Here is a 6,472-nt window from a genome sequence, read left to right on the forward strand (position 1 = left end):
TGGGCTGGGAGGCCTGGTGTACTGGGCTGGGAGGCCTGGTGTACTGGGCTGGGAGGCCTGGTGTACTGGGCTGGGAGGCCTGGTGTACTGGGCTGGGAGGCCTGGTGTACTGGGCTGGGAGGCCTGGTGTACTGGGCTGGGAGGCCTGGTGTACTGGGCTGGGAGGCTTTGTGTACTGGGCTGGGAGGCCTTGTGTACTGGGCTGGGAGGCCTGGTGTACTGGGCTGGGAGGCCTGGTGTACTGGGCTGGGAGGCCTGGTGTACTGGGCTGGGAGGCCTGGTGTACTGGGCTGGGAGGCCTGGTGTACTGGGCTGGGAGGCCTGGTGTACTGGGCTGGGAGGCCTGGTGTACTGGGCTGGGAGGCCTGGTGTACTGGGCTGGGAGGCCTGGTGTACTGGGCTGGGAGGCCTGGTGTACTGGGCTGGGAGGCCTGGTGTACTGGGCTGGGAGGCCTGGTGTACTGGGCTGGGAGGCCTGGTGTACTGGGCTGGGAGGCCTGGTGTACTGGGCTGGGAGGCCTGGTGTACTGGGCTGGGAGGCCTTGTGTACTGGGCTGGGAGGCCTGGTGTACTGGGCTGGGAGGCCTGGTGTACTGGGCTGGGAGGCCTGGTGTACTGGGCTGGGAGGCCTGGTGTACTGGGCTGGGAGGCCTGGTGTACTGGGCTGGGAGGCCTGGTGTACTGGGCTGGCCTGGTGTACTGGGCTGGGAGGCCTGGTGTGGTGTACTGGGAGGGGACTGGGAGGCCTGGTGTACTGGGCTGGGAGGCCTGGTGTACTGGGCTGGGAGGCCTGGTGTACTGGCTGGGAGGCCTGGTGTACTGGGCTGGGAGGCCTGGTGTACTGGGCTGGGAGGCTTTGTGTACTGGGCTGGGAGGCTTTGTGTACTGGGCTGGGAGGCCTGGTGTACTGGGCTGGGAGGCTTTGTGTACTGGGCTGGGAGGCCTTGTGTACTGGGCTGGGAGGCTTTGTGTACTGGGCTGGGAGGCTTTGTGTACTGGGCTGGGAGGCTTTGTGTACTGGGCTGGGAGGCCTGGTGTACTGGGCTGGGAGGCTTTGTGTACTGGGCTGGGAGGCCTGGTGTACTGGGCTGGGAGGCCTGGTGTACTGGGCTGGGAGGCCTGGTGTACTGGGCTGGGAGGCCTGGTGTACTGGGCTGGGAGGCCTTGTGTACTGGGCTGGGAGGCTTTGTGTACTGGGCTGGGAGGCCTTGTGTACTGGACTGGCCTGGTGTACTGGGCTGGGAGGCCTTGTGTACTGGGCTGGGAGGCTTTGTGTACTGGGCTGGGAGGCTTTGTGTACTGGGCTGGGAGGCTTTGTGTACTGGGCTGGGAGGCTTTGTGTACTGGGCTGGCCTGGTGTACTGGGCTGGCCTGGTGTACTGGGCTGGGAGGCTTTGTGTACTGGGCTGGGAGGCTTTGTGTACTGGGCTGGGAGGCTTTGTGTACTGGGCTGGGAGGCTTTGTGTACTGGGCTGGCCTGGTGTACTGGGCTGGGAGGCCTGGTGTACTGGGCTGGGAGGCTTTGTGTACTGGGCTGGGAGGCTTTGTGTACTGGGCTGGGAGGCTTTGTGTACTGGGCTGGGAGGCTTTGTGTACTGGGCTGGGAGGCTTTGTGTACTGGGCTGGGAGGCCTTGTGTACTGGGCTGGGAGGCTTTGTGTACTGGGCTGGGAGGCTTTGTGTACTGGGCTGGGAGGCTTTGTGTACTGGGCTGGCTGGGCTGGCCTGGTGTACTGGGCTGGGAGGCTTTGTGTACTGGGCTGGGAGGCCTGGTGTACTGGGCTGGGAGGCTTTGTGTACTGGGCTGGGAGGCTTTGTGTACTGGGCTGGGAGGCTTTGTGTACTGGGCTGGGAGGCCTTGTGTACTGGGCTGGGAGGCTTTGTGTACTGGGCTGGGAGGCTTTGTGTACTGGGCTGGGAGGCTTTGTGTACTGGGCTGGGAGGCTTTGTGTACTGGGCTGGGAGGCTTTGTGTACTGGGCTGGGAGGCTTTGTGTACTGGGCTGGGAGGCTTTGTGTACTGGGCTGGGAGGCCTTGTGTACTGGGCTGGGAGGCTTTGTGTACTGGGCTGGGAGGCTTTGTGTACTGGGCTGGGAGGCTTTGTGTACTGGGCTGGGAGGCCTTGTGTACTGGGCTGGGAGGCCTTGTGTACTGGGCTGGGAGGCTTTGTGTACTGGGCTGGGAGGCTTGTGTACTGGGCTGGGAGGCCTTGTGTACTGGGCTGGGAGGCTTTGTGTACTGGGCTGGGAGGCCTTGTGAGGCTGGGAGGCTTTGTGTACTGGGCTGGGAGGCTTTGTGTACTGGGCTGGGAGGCTTTGTGTACTGGGCTGGGAGGCCTTGTGTACTGGGCTGGGAGGCCTTGTGTACTGGGCTGGGAGGCTTTGTGAACTGGGCTGGGAGGCTTTGTGTACTGGGCTGGGAGGCTTTGTGTACTGGGCTGGGAGGCCTGGTGTACTGGGCTGGGAGGCTTTGTGTACTGGGCTGGGAGGCTTTGTGTACTGGGCTGGGAGGCCTGGTGTACTGGGCTGGGAGGCTTTGTGTACTGGGCTGGGAGGCCTTGTGTACTGGGCTGGGAGGCCTGGTGTACTGGGCTGGGAGGCCTTGTGTACTGGGCTGGGCTGGGAGGCTTTGTGTACTGGGCTGGGAGGCTTGGTGTACTGGGCTGGCCTGGTGTACTGGGCTGGGAGGCTTTGTGTACTGGGCTGGCCTGGTGTACTGGGCTGGGAGGCTTTGTGTACTGGGCTGGGAGGCCTGGGTGTACTGGGCTGGGAGGCCTTGTGTACTGGGCTGGGAGGCCTTGTGTACTGGGCTGGGAGGCTTTGTGTACTGGGCTGGCCTGGTGTACTGGGCTGGGAGGCCTTGTGTACTGGGCTGGCCTGGTGTACTGGGCTGGCCTGGTGTACTGGGCTGGGAGGCCTGGTGTACTGGGCTGGGAGGCTGGTGTACTGGGCTGGCCTGGTGTACTGGGCTGGGAGGCCTTGTGTACTGGGCTGGGAGGCTTTGTGTACTGGGCTGGCCTGGTGTACTGGGCTGGGAGGCCTTGTGTACTGGGCTGGGAGGCTTTGTGTACTGGGCTGGGAGGCCTGGTGTACTGGGCTGGGAGGCTTTGTGTACTGGGCTGGCCTGGTGTACTGGGCTGGCCTGGTGTACTGGGCTGGGAGGCCTGGTGTACTGGGCTGGGAGGCCTGGTGTACTGGGCTGGAAGGCCTTGTGTACTGGGCTGGGAGGCTTTGTGTACTGGGCTGGGAGGCTTTGTGTACTGGGCTGGGAGGCTTTGTGTACTGGGCTGGGAGGCTTTGTGTACTGGGCTGGGAGGCCTTGTGTACTGGGCTGGAAGGCCTTGTGTACTGGGCTGGGAGGCTTTGTGTACTGGGCTGGGAGGCTTTGTGTACTGGGCTGGGAGGCTTTGTGTACTGGGCTGGGAGGCTTTGTGTACTGGGCTGGGAGGCTTTGTGTACTGGGCTGGGAGGCTTTGTGTACTGGGCTGGGAGGCCTTGTGTACTGGGCTGGGAGGCCTTGTGTACTGGGCTGGCCTGGTGTACTGGGCTGGGAGGCCTTGTGTACTGGCCTGGCCTGGTGTACTGGCCTGGCCTGATGTACTGGGCTGGGAGGCCTTGTGTACTGGGCTTGCTTGGTGTACTGGGCTGGGAGGCCTTGTGTACTGGCCTGGCCTGGTGTACTGGGCTGGGAGGCCTTGTGTACTGACTGGGAGGTCTGGTTTACTGGGCTGGACGGCCTTGTGTACTGGGCTGGGAGGCCTGGTGTACTGGGCTGGCTTGGGAGGTCTGGTGTACTTTTTTTCACTTTTATTTAACCAGGTAGGCCAGTTAGTTCTCATTTACAACTGCGACCTGGCAAAGATAAAGCAAAGCAGTGAGACACAAACAACAACACAGAGTTACACATGTAATAAACAAACGTACAGTCAATAACACAATAGAAAAAATCTAAATATGTGTGTGCAAATGAGGTAAGATTAGGGCGGTAAGGCAAGAAATAGGCCATAGTGGCGAAGTAACTACAATTTAGCAATGAACACTGGAGTGATAGGTGTGCAGAAGATGAATATGCTAGTTGAGATACTAGGGTGCAAAGGAGCAAAAAAATAAACAACAATATGGGGATGAGGTAGTTGAATGTGCTATTTACAGATGGGCTATGTACAAGTGCAATGATCTGTGAGCTGCTATGACAGCTGATGCTTAAAGTTAGTGAGGGAGATATGAGTCTCCAGCTTCAGTGATTTTTGCAATTTGTTCCAGTCATTGCCAGCAGAGAACTGGAAGGAAAGGCGGCCACATGAGGAATTGGCTTTGGGGGTGACCAGTGAAATATACCTTCTGGAGCGCCTGATACAGGTGAGTGCTACTATGGTGACCAGTGAGCTGAAGATAAAACGAGGCTTTATCTAGCAGAGACTTATAGATGACCTGGATCCAATGGGTTTGGCGACGAATATGAAGCGAGGGCCAGCCAACGAGAACATACAGGTTGCAGTGGTGGGTATTTAATGGGGCTTTGGTGACAAATTCATCCAATTTGCTGAGTAGAGTGTTGGAGGCTATTTTGTAAATGACATCGCCGTCAAGGATCGGTAGGATAGTCAGTTTTACGAGAGTATGTATGGCAGCATGAGTAAAGATCTAATTCTGGATTGGAGATGCTTAATGTGAGTCTGGAAGGAGAGTTTACAGTCTAACCAGACACCTAGGTATTTGTAGTTGTCCACATATTCTAAGTCAGAACCGTCCAGAATAGTGATGCTGCATGTAAACATTTCACTGTACCTGCGATATCATATGCAAATGCTAGTACGCGACCAATAAACTTGAGTTTGATTTGATTCAACAATTAAAACACAGTTTATTATTTTTGAATCACCTGCTTATGTAAATAATTCCAGTCCAGGTTTGGACCAGACCAGACCCTGCCTGCAGCCCAAATGCCACCCTATTCCCTATGTAGTGCACTACCTCTGACCAGCAACTAGCAACTGGTCAAAAGTAATGTAATATGTAGGGAATGGTGTGCCTTTTGGGAGACAACCTGTGGTAAATGTTATGAGAAGTTAAAGAGGAGTCAGCATGTCCTCCAGACCATTAACCTGTCCTCCAGACCATTAACCTGTCCTCCAGACCATTAACCTGTCCTCCAGACCATTAACCTGTCCTCCAGACCATTAACCTGTCCTCCAGACCATTAACCTGTCCTCCAGACCATTAACCTGTCCTCCAGACCATTAACCTTAACCTGTCCTCCAGACCATTAACCTCCAGTCCTCCAGACCATTAACCATTAACCTTCCTCCAGACCATTAACCTGTCCTCCAGACCATTAACCTGTCCTCCAGACCATTAACGTGTCCTCCAGACCATTAACCTGTCCTCCAGACCATTAACCTGTTCCAGACCATTAACGTGTCCTCCAGATCATTAGCCTTTCCTGCAGATCTATTTGTGATCTATTTGTGTGTTTGTTATTAGGAGCCTGGCTGGCTGGTGGGCAGGCTGGACTTGGAGTGGATAGGGTTAAGTGTAAAGGAGAGAAACCATGCTGTTGTACCATGAATGGAGAGATGGATGTGGGGTTTGTAGCACCAGACAGGACATGACTCCTCTTCTCATAATGCATGAGTGCAGATGCACATACTCTCTTGATTTACAGTTTGAAGAAACAAACACAAACAAATACAACACAAACAACTACAACACAACAAATACATCATAAACAAATAGAACATAAACAAATGTCACGTCCTGACCATAGAGAGTCCTTATTTTCTATGGTGGAGTAGGTGAGGGCGTGACTGGGGGTTGTCACACTGGGGTTCTTCATAATCCTGGAATATCGGACCACCATTTTATTGCGTTTGCAATCGCAACAAATAATCTGCTCAGACCCCAACCAAGGAGCATCAAAAGTCGTGCTATAAATTCTCAGACAAACCAAAGATTCCTTGATGCCCTTCCAGACTCCCTCTGCCTACCCAAGGACGTCAGAGGACAAAAATCAGTTAACCACCTAACTGAGGAACTCAATGTAACCTTGTGCAATACCCTAGATGCAGTTGCACCCCTAACAACTAAAAACATTTGTCATAAGAAACTAGCTCCCTGGTATACAGAAAATACCCGAGCTCTGAAGCAAGCTTCTAGAAAATTGGAACGGAAATGGCGCCACACCAAACTGGAAGTCTTCCCGAATAGCTTGGAAAGACAGTACAGTGCAGTATCGAAGAGCCCTCACTGCTGCTCGATCATCCTACTTTTCCAACTTAATTGAGGAAAATATGAACAATCCGAAATGTCTTTTGATACTGTCGCAAAGCTAACTAAAAGCAGCATTCCCCAAGAGAGGATGGCTTTCACTTCAGCAGTAAGAAATCCATGAACTTCTTTGAGGAAAAGATCATGATCATGAGTTGTCCTGAGTCTGAACAACTCTGCCAGGACCTAGAATCAAGGGAGACACTC

Source organism: Oncorhynchus keta, chromosome 4, assembly GCF_023373465.1.
Source record: "Oncorhynchus keta strain PuntledgeMale-10-30-2019 chromosome 4, Oket_V2, whole genome shotgun sequence".
In the NCBI taxonomy this organism is placed as follows: Eukaryota; Metazoa; Chordata; class Actinopteri; order Salmoniformes; family Salmonidae; genus Oncorhynchus; species Oncorhynchus keta.